Consider the following 20,276-nt stretch of genomic DNA (forward strand, 5'->3'; position numbering starts at 1 on the left):
TAGCCACGTGTTTAGTAAAATCTTAGGTATTTCCATCTTTTCTTGGAAAACTATTGGAACTGTTCCTTGTTAGCTCTCTTCCAGTCCATCATAGCACTCTGGAACTACACATTTATTTATCTATTTAGTTAATTTCCTTTTTCAGAGAGCTCAGGGCAACTTGGAACATAACAAAAGATATTGCAAGAATACATTTAAACAACAGGATCTGTACAATAGTGATGGAATTAATAACAAGAAGACCCAATAAACCAGTAGGGGAAAAAAATCATCACCCCCAAACCCATCAAAACCTAATACTGTAGCAGCAATAATACCCCAATGTGGAGCAACCAGACTTTTGGAGGGAAAATTAGAGTATTAAGAGCTGTAGAATTTTAGGCAGCTCCCTTCCTTCCCTGCAAATGAAAGTTAATTGTTCTATACTGCTCACACTACCAGGAGGATAAAATTCCATCTTCACCCTACTTGGAAGATAAAATCTCACATGGATTTCTCCCCCAGATTTTAAAAGAGTGGCACACAATGAATAAAACACCAAGCCTAACAAGAAGGAATTGGCTGATGGACATGGGGGGCGGGGGGGGGGGAGCCTGTAAGTTTTAAGTCTATGCACAAAAAAATGTGCTAAGTAAACTTCCATTTTTTTTCTAGAACATTCTACCTTTTTTCGGCTCCTCATTAAGGTGAATAGTTTGGTAAGTCACAGAAAATTTACACATCCACCACCCTCACAGCTAATGTTTTCTCACTCCACTGTTATGTGCCAAACTGGCAGTTTCTCCTTCAATGACCCATTTATTTTGATCAGGTTAAAAAGGAAATACCGTAAACAATGATATTTAAAATTATTCACCCAACTTTTTAAAAACAAAATAACATTTTAGAATGAACATAGGACAAAGAGACTGTTATAAATATGATAGTGTGTTACTTCTCCCTAATGATTTTCAGCTATATCATCTCTGGCACTATACATAAATAAATGTATATGCTAAGGAAAGCATGTGCTAAGGAAAACAGATGTTAAGGTTATTGTGATGTTTTCTGTATGATAAGGACTGGGACATTGACTAGGCATATATTTGAATATGGGATTATGGATTGTGCCTTGGAAAATGTAACTAAAGCTCATTTGTAAGCACAATATTAGCAAAGAGGACAAGGAAAAGGTATGTTGCTAAAATCCATTGAGTCATGTCAGGTTTTTTTTTCTCTTTATGAAAAGAAATATATTGAATCCCAAGCCTTTTCATTTCTTCAGTGCAGTGACATTTTGCAAATGGTATAACCGTGCAATGCCATCTGACTCCTTTGTCTATTTACAAAGGGAAATGTCATCAAGCATTCAAAATATCACTACCTGCTGGGATGACATCACAAAAACTGCTGTGGCAATGCAATTTTTCCCTTGTCCCTAAATAGGAATGTTTTGAATGGTTGGATATAATCTAATTATGATAATCTGATTTTGATAGTCAAATAATATTGAGTATAATACCTACAAAATGAAGAGAGTGGCAAACAAATTTCAGTGAACTGAAGGGATTTTCCTAAGAACACAGATGCCTCCTAACATTGTCTGCTGCTTAAGCCTATTATTATCGGTGTGCGGACCAATGTGTTCTGCTAACACACAGTGTTTCTCCTTCCTAAGCCTTTTTATTGCAGTCCTCTTTGAAAATGTCAGGCACACATAAACCTGCATATGAGTAATCTTTATACTAAGCACACTTTACCTTAATTGCTTTGCCTCATGAAATAACGTGAATGTAAGCCTTTTGTATTTGTGCTAGAGATTTACTCACTCCAGAGAAAAGATATTTGCTGTTGCATTACTCATGCTATAATGGCACATTTTCATTATATTCCATCTCCCCCCTTTATCTCATTCCAAAAAGTGGTATCCATACATACAGTATGCATACTGAATGGGGGATACACTTTTGGGTAGTGTGTGCGTGAACAAGATCTTGGGGTACAGGTGGACTTTCAGCTGAACATAAACAATCATTGTAATTCAACAGTAAAAAAGGCTAATATGGCCTGGGGTGTATAAACAGAGGATAATATCCAAATTGCAAGATCTCATAATCCTACCATATAGCATATTGGTCAGCACCAGGAGTACAGTGTGCAGTTGTGGAGGCTTCATTTCAAGTGAATGGATACAAAGGACAGCAATGTGGATAGCAGGGTCCTAGAGACCAAGCCCTATGAAGAAAGTCTGAGAGACTTGGGAAGTTCCATCTCGAGAAGAGATTGAGTGAGAACAGGGTTGTTCTCTTTAAGGCCCTTTCTGCACGGGTGATATACAGCAGCCCAGTGACGGCAAAAACACCGTCCCTGGGCTGCTGTTTGCACAGAAGGTGCTGCAGCATTGCAGCAGCGCCGTCCTGGCCGCCCAGGAGCAGCATGAAGCCGCCCCTGTAAACCTCGCTAAACAAGTGAGGTTTTTGCAAAACAGCGTCTTCCCATTGGCGTGGTGCAAACTGCACTGCTGAGAAGACGCTGCTTTCCCCATCCCATCCACTCACCATCATGTCCAGCATTGCTCTGGAGAGCTGCAGGGACCCGCCCTCGCTGTCCTCCAGCCCTCCAGGGCAATGCTGGACATGACAGTGAGTGGAGAGGGCTGATCGAGAGGCGGCTCTGTGCAGAGCCACCTCTCTGGCTGGGGGTGAAGTGCTGGCCGCTTGCATGCTAGTGTGCGAACGCCCCCCGAGCTTCCACTGGCATAAATTATGCTGGTGGAAGCTCGGTTCGGCGCGTGTGTGGAAAGGGCCTTAGTATGTGAAAGGCTGTCATTTAGAAGAGGGCTGTTCCTGTTGGCAGAACAGGATAGCACTCACAATAATGGGTTTAAATTATGGGCAGAAAGATACCAGTGGATATTAGGAATAAAATTACTGTAAGAGTAATTTAGCAATAAAATCATCTCCATAGGAAAGGGTTCTCCCTCACTGGCAGTCTTCAAGCAGCAGCTAACTAACACTTATCAGGGGTCCTTAGGATGATCCGCCATTGAGCAGGAGATTAGACTGGATAGCCTGTATGGCTCCTTCCAAACCTCTGATTCCATGATTCTATCTGTCTGCTAAGACAGGAAACAAAACTCTGCAATAGGTATTAATAGCCAGACATCTAAGACTTCCTAGCACAATTTTTTTTTAATTGCAAGGAAGCATTGCAAGGAAGCATATCAGCACATGACAAAGCAATCCTCTTATTTGCAAGCTAATTGGTCTGCACAGGAACTGCCCTGTGACCCAAAGTGCAACGAGTTCCATGCTTGTAAGTAGAGTTGTCAAAAGTATTTGGCAACCAGTGGGAAGTTTGAGGGTGGGATGATGGGGAAACATGATGTCTAGTATGGTGCTAAGTCACTTCCAGGGAACCCCTACACACACTATCCCCCCCCTCCAACAATCAAACCAGCTTGCAGTAAATAGGCAGGCAGGAGTAAACCATATTCCAATGGTTTGCAGTGACCACTTTATTATGTTTCTTGAAATAACTGTTTGAGTAGTGCCAAACAGAACATCATACTTGGACTCTGAATGTTGGCGTTTTTAAAAGCAGTCTCCTGAAACTCACAGAAAGCTTTGAAATTAAAAGGAAATTGAACAGCAGTCTGTAATATGTAGAGGTAATCTGCTCTAAACAATTTTACGTGCACCTAAGATTTTCCTTAAATAACTCTTTTAGCCTTGGCCCTTGAAACCTAACCACAAGAAAAGCCCAAATTTGAGACCCAAACTAAATGTTATATGTAGGTTTTTCTTTTTTAATTCATCTTTTCTTTTCCAATTAGGAGCCGGGGGAGGGGTAAAGGTAGGTACTTCCTGATGATTGGTAAAGGTAGGTACTTCCTGAGCTGGTCTATGGCTCAACTTTACAACATAGACATAGATATAGTTAAGGGGAGTCAGCAGAGAGGTTAGGAAACATGGCTGAAGAGAAACAAACTGTTGTAGTTTTTGGAAAATGTTGGGTGAAAAAGCAGGAATGTAGGGAGAACCACTAAAGCACTTTGTGTTTTCCATTAGTATTCTCCAGCGGCAGAGCGAGGGGGAACTGTGCCTGCCACCACCCTACCCTTGAATGCCCTGGAACACCCCATCCATGCCCCCTTCATGCCCTGGCCACGCCCGCACCATGGAGCACACCTGGGACATTGCGCCCCCTGTCCCATTGGCGCTATGCCACTGGTATTCTCCATTAGTCTACCACTATTACTAGTGCTTCTGGCCACAGCTGATAGAGATGGGAAGCTCAGTGCATTTGCCAGGCTGCTCCAGGTAAGTCACTAAGAGCAGAGAGAGAGAGAGAGAGAGAGAGAGAGAGAGAGAGAGAGAGAGAGAGAGAGAGAGATCATCTTGGCATATCACTGACAGAGGGGGGGAGGAGGGTTGGAAGGAGGGTTGGTGCACTGAGGGGCTGGAGGGAGAAGACTCTGCCCACCTTTCTCTGCAAATGTCTTGTGACTTGTCCTTTTATCTGTCTATAGGGGCATATAATTTTCTCCCCCCCAGTGGCGTAGGAGGTTAAGAGCTCGTGTATCTAATCTGGAGGAACCGGGTTTGATTCCCAGCTCTGCCGCCTGAGCTGTGGAGGCTTATCTGGGGTATTCAGATTAGCCTGTACACTCCCACACACGCCAGCTGGGTGACCTTGGGCTAGTGACAGCTTCTTGGAGCTCTCTCAGCCCCACCTACCTCACAGGGTGTTTGTTGTGAGGGGGTAAGGGCAAGGAGATTGTAAGCCCCTTTGAGTTTCCTACAGGAGAGAAAGGGGGGATATAAATCCAAACTCTTCTTCTCTTCTTCTTCTTCTCTGAAACCCCTTATTATAGCCTTTTCCCTTTTCCTACCTCCATCTCTCCTACCACCTACCAGTCAAACCTACCTTCTTTTACCTACCTCCCAGTCTTCACCTTCTCCTCCTACAACCCTTATGGCAGTCTCTCCTTGGGAAAACACTGTGTAGTGGTGACCGAGCCAAGCCCAGGTGTGCAACAGGGAACCCAAAGGGACTTGCAGGGGCAACAGTAGGGGACAGATGAATCTTCTTGGAGAGAGAGGTCCCAAACTTTGTAACCATGACTGAGAAGTTTCCTTCCTGGGTGCCACCCACCTAATCACAGAAAGTGAGGACATCCCAAGCAGGGCCCTCAAAGATGAACATAAGAGTTGGGCAGGTTCGTAAGGGCCTTCAGCTTGAACAACCAACAATGGGGACACAAAGCAGCTTACATTCTCCTCCCCTCCTCCATTTTATCCACACAACAACCCTGTGAAGTAGGGAAGACTGAGAGTGTGTGACAGACTCATGATCATGCAGTGAGGTCAGCAGAGTGGAGATTCAAAGATGGGTTTTCCAGATCCAAGTCTGAAATTGTAGCTGCTATGCTCAACTGGATTTTGTGAAAGTTAGGTAGTAGGGTTACTGCTAGACCTTAATAAAAGGTCAAAACAGCTTTAGAAAGAGTCCAGCTTAACAACTGCCACTAAGGGTATTCATTTCTGAAAGCTACAGATACTGAATCTATTATTTTGAAAATAATAACCATTTGGAAAATAAAAACCAATAATTCAAAACCATTATTTTGAATTGGTTTAATCCACCCATCTTTTTTATTTTAAGATTTCAGATTTTTCTGCAAACTTGGGTTTTTCTCATGTTTGTAAAAATATGTGTCTTGGCTCCAGTCTTTGGATTTAAGTATCCTTTGAGCAGGCCAGTTTGAGAATTAGATATACTGATATTTGGCAAGTCTAACACACCTGAAATTTTTGCATCCTTCTTGGTATCACATGAAATTGTAGTAATGATCTATTTTAAGTTGTCTTGATGCCTCTGATTACATAGAATGTATTTGAAGACATTTAAAGGGTATAATGGAACAAATAGGTATTATATAGTATTCCTCCTCAAGGTAAACTAGGATGGGTAATTTAATTTCCAAGGCAACAAATTATCTTATTGTGAATGAATAGGCAATTTCATTCCTACAATAAACTAAGTAGGCACATACTGTTCCAACCAGATGAAATTGTTATCCCTTTTAAAAGCAATGCACTGAATAAAGATAATTTTCACAGCACTGGTTTTTTATCCTGTGGAACAATTTTGTAAACATGACATTGCATCCCCAGATAAGAGCAACATATTTAACCCCTTATCTCAGAGAAGAAAACAGAAATCATGGTACATTTCAATTAAGAAAGTATGAGCATTTCATATTGCAAGGTACATAGAACCAATCACTGTTGGGATTAATTTTGGAACAGTCTTGCATATTTTTATACATTAAGTTATAGTTTTATTTCATGATAGAAGTGTATTAGTTACCTGGCTGTAGGTTTCTTTTAACGGCAAGAAAACCTTGTTCTGTGTCTTTTAAGGCTGTGGAAAACCCTTAAGCCACTGAACTGAATAAGCATGAATCTGTAAGGAGTGTCTTGATGCTATGGCTAGAAGGGTTTTAAAAGCTCTTTAAACCACAGTGTGTGATTTATTTTTGCAAAAAAAAAAATCTGCTTAGTAGAAAGAGGTGGGGTGATGTGTCTTCCTTGGTCTGAGATGCTGGAGAACACATGGCAATCAGAACAGACACTGCTGAGCTAGATGGATCAAATAAAACAGTGTCACATGGACTCATTGCATGAGCATGCACATGACCGTGTGACCTGAGAAAATGGAATCCAGAGTCCAGGGGCAAAACGACCCTTACTGCACAGTGCAAATAAAATGTCTAGAGAACATTACAATAATTTTGGGGAGGAACTCTGCAATGGTTTTCCCCCAAAATGTATTCAGGATGTTTTATTTTTGCTCAACCCAAGTTTTTTAGGCTAAATTAGTGATCTTTTTCCCCCCTTGTCAGGGTCAAGATGTTTCCTGCTTGCTGTGCAGAAAGCAGGAAATGTCTTATTTTACCTTGCCTGGGGCACTGTTTTTGGCCCATGCGAAACAGGCCTAAGTTCTGGGCAAACTCAGCATCTCTTAATGGTGTTCCATCATCCATAGCAAGTATACCTCACTATTGCTTGGGTCCTCTCTTGCTGATTCCCCTTTCATGAAAGGAGAGAAGAGAGTAATGATGCATACTGGGACTGAGGAAGTGTACTTTGGGGGTCCTTGACTCATCTCTATCGTCTCTTTAAATTAGAAGGAAGAAGAAAAGAGGAGCTAGGAAGTGATAAAACACACTTTATTAGCTCCCCCACCCCCCAAGCCTGGCTTGCCTGCATTCTGTTCATTCATCTTGTAAGTTCTCCCCAGATACTCAGGAGATTTTTTTTTCTGAAGTGAAAGCTTCCCCTCATTCTCAACATTCTGAAATGTTCTCAAGATTCATATTGTATTCACATAGAATGTGTAGGCTACTTCTCTTTTACTTTCACTATTTACAGCTTTTACAAAATGCTAGTTGATTGCTGGCTACTATATTTCTAAACTTTTCTAAATTTTAGAGTTTGGCATTGCAGTACAAGAACAATCTGGCTGCAGGTATTTTTATTCCGTGACTGAAGATTTTTTTTGTGACAGATATATCTATCTATAATGATTTTTAGTAACAGCCACATATATAAAATGATTTTTAGTTACATAGCCATAACTTTTTTAAAAAATGTAAACTTGATTGCAAGTTCCTAGACAACCATGGTTTGTCAGGTCTTAAAAACTTCCCAGGAGCCATTAGTTAAAAATATGTTTTCTTGAAAGCACTTTTGGATATGTGGGCACTGAAAACATTTCTATAAAGCCACATTCAGCTTTCCATTCACCCCGCCTCCGAACCCAACCCATTCCCCAAAGAACCTTGGCCCGCTATTTCCAAATGCACTAACAAATATTCTATATTCCACAGCAAAAAATAAAACTGGGCACTATTATTGATGAGCCTTGCATAGGTAGGCTGACAGCTTCATTTCGTGGTGAGGGCTGGGAGTGATGCTGCTGTTGAAATGAAAACTGCATTGCCTTGGTGGGAGGTATATGTGCACATTATATATTTTTTCTCAAATTGGAAAGGAAAAGTAAACAATTTGGTACAGAGAAATTTCTGCCATTCACTTGCAACACATGATTATTTAATCTAAAAATCCTTACATTTTGGTCCATGTTTTCATTCGAATGAGTGAGAAATACGTGCTACCAAGGGATTATGAGAAGACAGGGAACACCAACAAAATTGCACTGCTACCTACTATTTCTAGCAAAATCAAGTTCAGCAATATCCTTGCTTAGGGCTGTGATACTTTTTTTTCTCCCTTTTAGAACTCTATTACTTCCCAGTATGTGCATTAACTTTGAAGGACAAAGCAGGGGGTTATTTCTGCTTTATAGCAGAATCCCCAATTTCTCAACCTAAAGCAAAAACAAAACTCCAAAAACAGTCCATGCTCTTTCTTCATGTGCCTCTGAAGTATTACTTTCAGATTGTAATTTCCATAAAAGTCAGTGCTTGAAAAGCAAAAATCAGGCTCAGGCTCTTTTGTATAGCTGTTGGTTTAATGGCATTAAAGAATTAATGGCACCATGATGAACCCTTAATACTTAATTGTGTTCAGACATCATTATTACTTTATAATGTATTTAGAAAAATCTTTAACTGCTTAAAACATGAAATGAACTTGGCTGTGTGCCTAGTTCCTTCCTGTGAGGGCAAGTCCCCAGTTTTCACAAATTTGCCATTTGATCTGTCTAATGCTGTTCCCTGGGATCTTCAGACACACAAGACCACATTTCGGAGTAGTGCAAGGAAGTCCACTATGGTTTATTTGATCCAACCTAATGTTGGCGTCCATTGGTTGAAAAATGAGGCCACCTGTGAACTTCAGTATTCCTTGTATTTTTTTTCTTTTTCTTTTCATCTGATTATTACAGTGGTTGCATATAATTATATGTAGAGAAATGCCCTTAATCCAAGAATTTATTCAAATGTTTTAGTGATTGCTACTCCTTCTCCATGGACAGGAGCCCTGCTGTAGCATGATAGTGTTATTGCATACAATTGAGAAAAGGGGGTTGTGCAACAAAAGTATCAACAATATACAATTTGTACCAAAAAATGGCTTGCAGTCCATAGTCTAAGTAATCTAACAGTTTACTAGTTAATGTGAACTAGGTCTACCATGGGACTATGGTACAACTCATGCCCCTACACCATGCATGTGACTAGATTCTCAGATCAAATATTGTTGATACAGTCTTTCAACTGCAAACCATTTTTGGTGCAAATTGTGTATAATTGATTCAGAAAGATAGCTGGCAGAAGGGAGGGATTTTTGAAGAAAGGAACCCTCAAGCTCCTAGCCCAAAACACTCGAGTTCTTAGTTGTGCTAATGGCTTACTACTTCATCCTCTGTTGGTAAGTTAAAATGAGAACCATAAAGTTGGGTACCCTAACAGGAGGCCTTTTCGTCATGTACCACTAGCCTTAGATTGTATATGTTGTCAGCCCCAAGGGCTTGGAATCATATTCCATGATTTTGGTCTGCATTCCTCCCTTTGCAATATTGTTTCCTACGTTCCTTTGTTTGATTTGTCTAATCTTTTTTGCTCTGAAAGTGATTTAGTCAGATGAGGAGGCATCACATTATTTGTGATGTCTTGGATGATTGTGCTAGATGCTCTCTTCCACTTCACCCTAATGTTTTTTTTGGGGGGGAGGGGAAGGAGTTTGTGCATAGCTGAAATTGTGGAAGCCTTGCAAGAAAACCAGCAACAGCAGAAGACAACCATGTGCAAACTGTTTGCAGTGGACAAGCATGCAGGAATTGCCTTACAATACCTGGCAAATGTGAACACATACAGGGAGGTCCAGGAGCAGTTCAGCCTGGGACTGTTTACTATTGTATAAATAGTCATGGAAGCTTGCTTTCAATAAAGATTACACTGTACAGAAAGACTGTCTGCCTGGTAAGAGGCATGGCAAATATTTTTTTCCAGTTTATTGAATACATTATTGCTAAAGCATTCATGTGTTGGTCCAAGAGAGCAGTGTATGCTTGAAATAGTAGTATGCCTGGTCTGCTCTGTATTTTGTCATTTTGTCTGCTTAATGTTTCCACTGTGGATAAAGAGGTGGCACAAGTTTTTTTTTTATTAATTATTATTATTTCCTGCTTCTGGATTGCATTGTTGCTAATGTGATCACACATTGGTGAAAGGGAGCAGTATGTCCCTGAAATGGTAGTTTGCTGATCTGTGTGTTCAATGCTTCTCATCATGTCTGCTTAATGTCTCCACCCCTTTTTGTCTCCACTCCCTTTTTCAGCTTCCAGTCCAGATTATGGCTGGTTTCTGCAGACTGGGATTATCCCATTGCATTGGTGCTTTTGATGGCTCATATCTGCTCCTTTGATGTCCTGGTTTGGAATGGGTGAGTATGGGAACAGAAAGAACTCTTTCTCCATCCTACTGCAGGATACTATGGACCACACCAGGCAATTCATTGACACAGAGGTTGGTTACAGCTGGAGGAACCATAATGCCTTCATGTTTACCAAATTCTCAATATGTGCTGCCATGAACAATTGTGCCAGGAAACCCTATACATACTTTGGAAGACATTATTGTGCTACCAATAATAGTTGCAGATGGGACATTTCCAATGAGGCACTAGCTCCTGAAGTCCTATGCACCCTGCAAGGACAGGCATGAACGGAAATTATTTACGCTTTTGCCATTCCCAGAATGTTAAGGAGTTTGCTTCCATTAAGCTTATTTGTTCTTGTTTTATTTATTTAATTTTGTATGGTACCTTCCCCTCATAGGCCCAGGACAGCTTCCAACATTTAAAAATACAGGAAACATTTAAAACATAATTTCAACCTCTAACCATCAGATAGCTAAAAGTTCTAAAATTAGAAAGGTTCTAACAGTTCATTAGATAGCACACAGTGAGTTGGTAATGCCTTAGTGAATAGCTCATGGTGACTGAAGAGAATGTGGCACTCCTGATTTCAACCTGTGTTGTATTCCACAACATATGTGAGGAAATGCATCATGCCTTTTTGGAAGAACACCCACAGCATGCAGCAACCCTAGCACAACTCTCTGAGCCGGAACCAGCAGTTGTACTTACCAGCTGTCTAGTGCAGCATGACCCTAACAATAGACATCACTTAAACAAGGGAAATACTGTAATAGAAATACTGGCCACAATTATGAAAATCCAAATGAGTCACTGAACACGGGTGTGGGCTTGATTTTCCTGGGGTTTCTAATCATGACAGAACCTTATTGTCTAATAAAATGCAATAAAAGTGTACTGACGCTCCAGGTTTGTTTGTTTTTTCTGGGATCTCTGCAGGTTTTCAAAGGAGAGGAAGGGTTGATAGATCACATGCCCTGTTATTTGTGTTTGGGGAAAAATGCACACAGCAATCATGTAAATCTTTGCCTTTTCTGATTTCCCCCTGTAGAATGATGGAAACAAAAGGCTGAAATGCTGCTTGCTGTTACCAGCCCTGCTTGCAATCAAAGCTATCTCAATGGCTATAAGCATCAAGTTAGTTTGCTAAAAGCTGCCTTGAACATTGATAACATAGGCACTGAATCACTAGATCATTTGCCTCAATTGGTCAATTCAAAAACACTCACTTTTTTTTCCAATTCCCCTCCACATCAGTGCTATTTCCCTGCTATAATAACAACAGGCTGGAAGATTTTGGCAGCAGGAGGAAGTAGACTTGAAAGCTCTATTCTTGAGCAAAGGGTTTTGTGAACCAACTCATGAGGAGCACACATCTGGAGAACCATATATATATGAATGATGTGTATATGAATTATGTGGTTGCCAGTCATCTCCAAACAGGGAAATACTATTGTTCCCTGAAGCAATACTACTTCAAGTTCAAGTGGCCAAAAGCCACTTTCATAGGCCCCTCCCCTGTAGAAGGCTAGGTAGGCACACAAATTGAAAGAATAGATGGCATAAAGCTAATTTTCAGTCATCAAGAAATGCCCTCTTATGATGTGCTATTATTGGATTGGATGAGCTCCACTGATGTGGTTCCCATTCTCAAACATGCCATATTAGGCATACCTGTTCCAACTATACAGGTAGACTTGCAGCCCCTTTCTCAAAAAAAATCTATAAATAACACTAATGTGCAAGAATCTAACCACAAAAACATTCCCTTATTAGTAGAACAGATCTATAGTAAGCTTTACTACCCACTGCTGTGCTGTGACACTTTCACTTAGGCTGTTTCCGCACGGGCAGAAAATGACGGCCTGGAGACGGTAAAAACACCGTCTCCAGGCCGCCATTCGCACAAGGGGCGCAGCTGCAGCGCAGCTGCGCCGCCCTCGCGCCGCCCGCCCGCCCTGGAGCCGGAGTTTCCCCAGAGCGCTTCCTAGCGCTCTTTTTGGGGAAACGCCGCAGTGAAGCCGCTGCCGAGCGAACGGCAGCGGCTTCACTTCGACTCCCCCACCCGGCACTCACCTTGTCCCTGGGCCTCCGGCGCGTCGCCGAGGCCTGGGGACACGCCCCCTTGCCCTGCGCCGCTCGAGCAGGCGCGCAGGGCCAGGGGGGCATGTCCCCAGGCCTCCGCGACGCGCTGGGTCGTGCGGGCGCCGGCGCTCTGCGGCGCTGGCTGCCCGCCTCTTCCCGGGACCGTCCGTGCGGACAGTCCCAGCGTCTTTGGGTCGGCGCGAGAAGCGCCGACCCAGCCGTTTCTGCTGCCATGCAGAAACGGCCTTAGAGAACTAACTCCCCTCGCTGCCCTGCACCCCCTGCCAACCTAGAAACCCAGTCTTTTGAAAGTCCTGGTTCCCTTTCCAGATCAACACAGTATCCTCTGCAGCCAATAAAGGCTCATATCATGGTTGTTTCTATACAAAATGCTACAACAATATGTTTTAGTATTTCACAGAAGTACAGGTTTCTTTTCAGCTGCAAATGCTTATTTGTTTTACAACAAGCCAAATAAAATGTATGCTAAAAGTCCTCTGTCACATATCAGGCATCACAAGATTTGCCAGGCATATCTGATGCATGTCATGATGCACTAAGCACCAACACAGGAAGGGCAAAAAACATGGTGTTTTCTGCAAATAGAGAAGAACAAGGACCTCTGTACTTTCATCACTGTCTGCTCACAGTGGTCTTTATCCTTGGGAAAGATTCAGACTATTCATTTCAGAGGACCAGCACCATCAGTGGGATGGTGTATGTGTGTGGAAGTCTTCCTCAATGAAGAGCTAAATCAAAAAAGAAACCCATGAGTATAATTAATTTCCCTTGTGCTGAATTCTCACAGCAACCCCTAGGAGGGCAGCAAAATCCTCACAACAGTGTGTGGTGGATGAGGTGGTGGAAGGCAGATAGGAAGAAATCAAACCAAGGGGGTGGCAGGGGATGTGTGCAACACCAGGCGCGTTCCCCTGAAGGGTCATGGTGGGGGCATGGCAGGGCCGTTCCAGGGTGGGACGGGGCAGAGGGCACACCAGTGCACCAGGCACTTTCCCCCCATGCTACGCCTCTGGGTCAAACCACAGGACTATGAGAATGATGTCCATGAGGAGCTGGGAAAGGAGGAAGAGCATCCTCAGCCCATGGAGTCATCCTATCCAGAACCAGGTTTCTCAATGGATAAACAAGTGCAATAGTGATTTTGTAAAGGATAGCTATTGCCTAATTTTTGCAATAATATCAGCAATGCACAAGTACAGTGTCACTGTGGAGTCATCAATGAGGTTGTCACAGGGGGACTTACAGGCCACATGACCACATGGCCACTGTTGTGATATTGCACCTAACAGGCCCTTCTGTGGTATCTGTGTTCAGTGCTTGTAACTGAGCCTGCTAAATGTTTCTTACTGGTGTGTTATTGCACCTTACAGACCATTTGGGGAGAACCCACTGCCCTCCAATTCTATCATGAAGGAAGAGCATCAAGTGGAAACATTGTCCATGCCTCCCACCCTGGAGGGAATTCAGGCCCTGAAGAGATGAAATCATCCCTGAAACCATTCAGGCCTTGGAGAGATGGTGTCTCAGCATGTTTAAGTACCTGTTCTGACATATTCACAAACTCTGTCTTCATTGTCAAATTTGATTACAATACCCATTGCAGGGGCATACCGCCCATGGGAACATGGGGTATCCCATGTCCCTGGGTGCACACTATATTGTCACATACAGGGCACCGGATGCCGCCCGGGTCCCCGCACCTGGCCTCTCCTGCGGCATGGCGAGCGGTGCCCAGTGGCTCCCCCTGTGCTGGGGTGCCACTTGCCAGCTGAGCTGCTCACCATTGACACAGGCTGGCTCCTACCCTTCCCCCAGGGAGGCCAGGGAGGGCAAGAGCCAGCCTGCCACCATGGTGCCTGCCTGGGCCACCTGTCTGAGCCATCGAGCCCCACCCCAACCTCCCTTCAGGCAGACTTCTGCCTTCCCCAGGGAGGTGGGGGCAGGGCCCGGAGGCGGGTGCCCAGGTGGGCACTGTGGCAGCAGGCCAGCTCCTGAAGTGCAGGAGCTGGCCTGCCACCATGGTGCTTACCCAAGTTGCCTGTCCGAGCCACCCACCGCTGAGCCACACACCTCTAGCCTCCCTGTAGGCTGACTCCTGCTTTCCCCAGGAAGGCTGGGGAGGGCGGGGCCTGGCAACGGGCAGCCTAGGCAGGTGCTGCAGCAACTGAAGGGCAGTGTTTCTTGTCTGAGACATCTCTACTGTTGGCCTCGACAGCAGTATCTCACTCACAGACTTAATAGCATTTATAGCAGCTGCATTATAGTCATATATAGGCATCTTGAAAGGTCTCCCTTTCCTGTCTGTTTTCCTCTGACATACCTTGTATCCACACTTCTCTTATGTAATTGTCTCCTCATGATGACGTCTGCCCTCTGCAATCATCTGCTCATGACGATGTTTCTCCTCTTCAAGGTTCTTGTGATGCTGTTGGTTGGTATTGTCAGTATCACTGGCACACAGGCTTATCATCTGCTAGGCTCCATTGGTTAGCACTGAAAGTAATCTTTTCCAGTTTCTAACATTGATCAAACCATGACCTCACATTCCTACTCTTGTTCTATGTGAACATGAAAGGAAAGAGTACTTTTGTATAGTTTGAGACATGTTTCATAGACTGGGAAGGAGCCATGTGGCGTAGTGGTTAAGTGCTTGCACTGCCACTCACACGGTCAGGAGTTCGAGCCCCCTATTGGTCAGATATCCTGGCAGCTGGCTCATGGCCAACTCAGCCATCCATCCATTCCTTGGTCGGTAAATGAGTACCTTGCTCATAGATAGTGGATAAAGAATAGCGGGAGAAAGCAATGGCAAACTACTCCACAAAAACGGCTTGCCTATGAAATCACTGCTTGCAGTGGTACCCCATGGTCGGACATGACTGAAGGGGAAACTTTACCTTTTCTTTCATAAACTGGGAACATTTTATCCTTAGCACAGTACGTATATAACAAAGTATGGGAGGACACAACACTGGCATTGAATACCAATCGAACAAAAAAAACCATTGTTCCTTACCTGTCCCCATTGATGTGGAATATCAAAAGTCCTCTTGGTTTACGGTGATGAGATCATGGGGGGAAAAGTTTCCCTCAGCCAGCTACAGACTCCTGGTTTGACATTGGATCTTCAACAACTCACTTGGAGGTTCAAACTTCTGACAGCCTGTTTCAGGCTAATGTTTGCATCCCATTTCAGGATGCTGTGCCATTCCTTGTGAAACGAGCAAGTGGCTAGTGCATTGGCTGACTGATTATTGTGGGCTATGATCTGCTCGTACATATGCTGAAGTGCCTTTGTTTTAGTGCAGAACTGTACTGCAGAGTGCTTGTACCAACACATTGGCTGATTCCGCATGGGCCAAAAACAGCGGTGTGAAAACTGTGTGAAAACAGTATAAACCCTTTCACACTGGCTCATTCCGCACATGCAGAATAATGCACTTTCAAACTGCTTTCAGTGCTCTTTGAAGCTGTGCGGAATGGTAAAATCCACTTGCAAACAGTTGTGAAAGTGGTTTGAAAACGCATTATTTTGCGTGTGCGGAAGGGGCCACTGTTTTAAACCCTTTTACACCATTTTCACACTGCTGTTTTTGGCCCATGTGGAATCAGCCATTGCCTTCTAGCTTGAGAAAGGGCAACTAGATAGGGCCTGTACATAACAATGCAGTATAGAGTTTTAGACACATATCTGGCAGGAAAGTTATGAGTGGCAGGAGAATCATGGGTGACAATCGGTGGTTACACTGTTTGTTATTTGTATCCTTACTGCGCAAGGAGAAGGGATGCATCAACAAGTGGAGATCTGGGGTGGCCTTGGGACTCTTCTGACGGTGCTATCAGAAAGAAAGAAAAGGCTTGTAAGTCTACTCCTTCACATTACATAACTTGCTTGGTAAATGAAATCCAGTTTGCCACCTATTTAACCTTTTGTTCATTCTTGCATAGGTCTTTCTAATTGTCATTGATTCCACCATTAGCATACCTTTGTCAGATAGGCTATTCTTCCCATTTTATGTTCAGATATATCTTATAGTCGAGTTGCTAAGACTGAGTTTTTTTCTAAAAAGTCTCTAGGTGTCATTCATAGAATCATAATGCTACAAGAAGCCATATAGGATCAATACAGGAAAATCAAAAGGTAGAGGATGCCTAACAGATAGTTGTCCAGTCTCTGCTTAAATAATTCCAACAACCTCCTCTGTTAACCATTTCCATTGCTGACCTAGTCTCAGTTTCAAAACATTTCACTTCATATTCTTTGAAATATACCCTTTTGTGAGCTAAGGCTCACTAGATCTGTCCAATATGAGAAGCACAGAGAGCAAGTGTGCCCTTTTTTATGTGAAACCCCTTCATGTATTTGAAGAAGAAGAAGAGTTTGGATTTATATCCCCCCTTTCTCTCCTGTTGGAGACTCAAAGGGGCTTACAATCTCCTTTCTCTTCCCCCCTCACAACAAACACCCTGTGAAGTGGGTGGGGCTGAGAGAACTCTGAAAAGCTGTGACTAGCCCAAGGTCACCCAGCTGGCATGTGGGGGAGTGCACAGGCTAATCTGAATTCCCCCAATAAGCTTTCACAGCTCAAGCGGCAGAGCGGGGAATCAAACCTGGTTCCTCCAGATTAGAATGCATCTGCTCTTAACCACTACACCACTGCTGCTCTCTCAGTGTGATCAGCCCATCCCCATCTTCTTTTCTCCAAGTTAAAAATACTCAGGTCCATCAAGATTTCTTCACAGGATTTGTTTTCCAGACCCCAACTATCTTCATTTCCCTAAATATGAAATAAAAAAGGGGGAGGCTTTTTACCACATGTCCTTCATTGTGCAGGTGAAGCGAGAGAAACTGCAATCTCCTTCTCACTCTTCTCAGTGTTATTTTGCAACATTGAGTAAACAGGCACTTTTAAAGGTGAATATTCCAACATAGTCTGATTGTGAGTCTGTTCACACATCCATGACCTAACCTGTATTAGGTATATGTATCATAGTTATGCCCTAATTCAGGCTTCTCAGCAGGTGAAAAGAAAACCATAACCCAAAGTAGCTGTTTGTTCATATGCAAGGAAATTACAAACATTGTACTGCAAACCTTTAACTGCTTTTGTTTGTCTAATTTGTAATGCCACAGTTTTTTTCAGCTGAAGCAATAACTAATACTTTAGCTTGCAGCAACCATCAAAGGTTAACACAGAATAAAAATCAAAAGAACTTGTGCATTCATTTTTTGAAGAAACATTTCAAAGAACCATAAAAGAGATTTGATTTAAAACAAACAAGCAAAAAAATCCCAAACAAAATATTTTAGGAAGATTGCTCTAATTAAGTCTTTAAAAATAAAATGTTTGTCTCCTTAGCTGTGGTGGTAGCAGCATCAGACTCAATGTAGCAGCACCAGACTCCATGAAATACACATTTTCAGAGTATAATAATAATATTTGTACAAGAAACATATACTTCAGCTATTTCTTATATATACATACATACATACACACATACACACGCACATACACATGCACACACACATGCACACACACAAACTTAAAAAATAGCAGAGATGCTTTACAAGATCAGTAAGAGTATATTTAATATACAAATAAAGTCAGGGCCTGCATAGCAAATTAAAGCAATTATATAAAGGTGTACACTGCTGATGGTTTTCCCAGAAACCTATCCACTCTGTGGAAAAAGACAGATGAACACATTGAAACAGGTAATCTATTCAGAGTGCAGAGCAAGGATCCTTCTATGGTGTACCCTAATGATTGTCTGAAAGAGTAATTCACTGAGAGGTAGTGAAGAAAGGGGAAATAAGTGTGCTGATCTTGGCAAGTAGCAATTTGGCTTGAATTATAGTCTGGCAGTTAGAACTTATCTTTAGGCAGATAGACCTACAGAATTCCACCAGTTCAAAGTAAGGTGACAGTGGTGATAGGAAAAGAGAGAGGCAGATGAAACTTCCCTAGCAGCAAGGCAACATGAATAACTTATCCTCCTGAGACATACAGGTAGTGACATCCACTACCTGTTATCCTCTCCATGTGTGAAAAGTGAATCATTTTTAGATTGTTATAATAAGCTTTGATGACACAAGAACAATTCTGTAATATTCAGTATTTCATACAAAAGTCCAAGTAGAACATCAGGGCTTGATCCAAAGATACCCAGAGTGTGAGATAGTATAGGATTTCATATCTTGAATAGGAGGTTATTGGAGGGGGGTGGAGAATGAAGGGCCTTTCCCCACTCCCTTCCATCCCCCCTATGCCGCGCGCTGCTCTTAGCGCGCGGCATCCCAGGCGCGTGCCCAGGCGTCCCCATGACCCCGCGCTCTGTGCGGGGTCGTCAAAAGGCGCCGTTCGGAAGAGCGCCTGGGATGCCGCGCGCTAAGGGGGCTCGACAGCGGCAGCATCGGGGCGGCTGCGCTGTGGCCGCCCCTGCTGTGGGGAGGGAGGAGGAACCCCGCGCTACTCTCCTCAAGTAGCGCGGGGCTTACGGTAAGTGGGGAAAGGCCCATTGATCTAATGTACAGGGTATTCCAAATATGATTTAAGACCATTTCTAACATCTTGCTAGATTCAGGCATAGACTTGTATTAAACTTCTAAAAATGACCAAAAGAATATTCATATTTTTTCTTTAAATAACTGATAGAGAGAAGTGCAGTTTTAATTAATATAATTACGCAAAGGGTAGAACTGATTATATTACCTTTCCTCTCTCACCTTGTCCCTAGTCTGAAACAGATTTTTAACATATACATAATTTCCATCTTGTCTAGTTTGGCCTTAAGACTATTACACAAACAGTTGCAGACATATACATTTACTGATACATTGGTTTTTATTATTTATTGTAATAATCCTGGTGAGGGCAGAAGGGGCATGCCATTTAAAAAGATGGAGCAGCATTATGGTGACATCACAGCTGAGAAGAACCTTATGCTGTCCTATAGGTGTACTTTCACAGCCAGCAATGAAAACTTGGTATCTCTTTGGTCAATTCTGCACAGGGAATGAATAATGGATTGCAGTCATTATAAAAGAACCTGTTTTCCTTTTTCTCATTCACATGCCTGCCATGCAGGCAGCCATTGTAAACCACATAAACATATAAACCACATAAACATCTGGGTTGATTTCATGGCTTCAAATGGAGACACTTCTCTTTTAAAAAAATTCCTGCAACACATTGTTTCTATGTAGGCATGCAGACATGAACCCCCACAGCATGCCGATCGTCCCACAATACAACTGGTGGCACCTGCATAAGCTATACAGATGCAACCAACAAAAGAAAGAAAAGAAAAGAAAAATGAACCTCCCTGCAATGGCAGGACAAGGGCATACAAATTCTCCTGACTATGGACAATGTGGTGGAAGGGAGAGAAATATAGCACCTCCTTCCTGGCCCTTTGTGCAGCAGCAGCTCCAACCCATGATTTTTTTCTGCCGTGGAATCTTGCTGGGTCACCTTGGGCCAGTCATACCCTCTCAGCTTAACCTACCTCACAGGGTTGTTGCGAGGATAAAATGGAGGTGACGAAAACAACTGCTTTGGGACACCATTGAGGAGAAAGGTTGGATATGTGAGGCAAATGATCTGCTGCAAGGTCTCTGTAATTGAAGATGGGCCATTCAAGCAAAGTTCTTCCTTATACTTTCTACTAGGCATCACAAGGAAGAACTATTCTGAATAACTGCCTTCATATTCTAAAGCAATAAAATGTTTGCAAGCACACTCATATGCAGCCACCAGTCCATCTGCAAGTTGTTCAAGC

Source organism: Sphaerodactylus townsendi, linkage group LG10 (assembly GCF_021028975.2).
Source record: "Sphaerodactylus townsendi isolate TG3544 linkage group LG10, MPM_Stown_v2.3, whole genome shotgun sequence".
NCBI classification, from domain to species: Eukaryota; Metazoa; Chordata; class Lepidosauria; order Squamata; family Sphaerodactylidae; genus Sphaerodactylus; species Sphaerodactylus townsendi.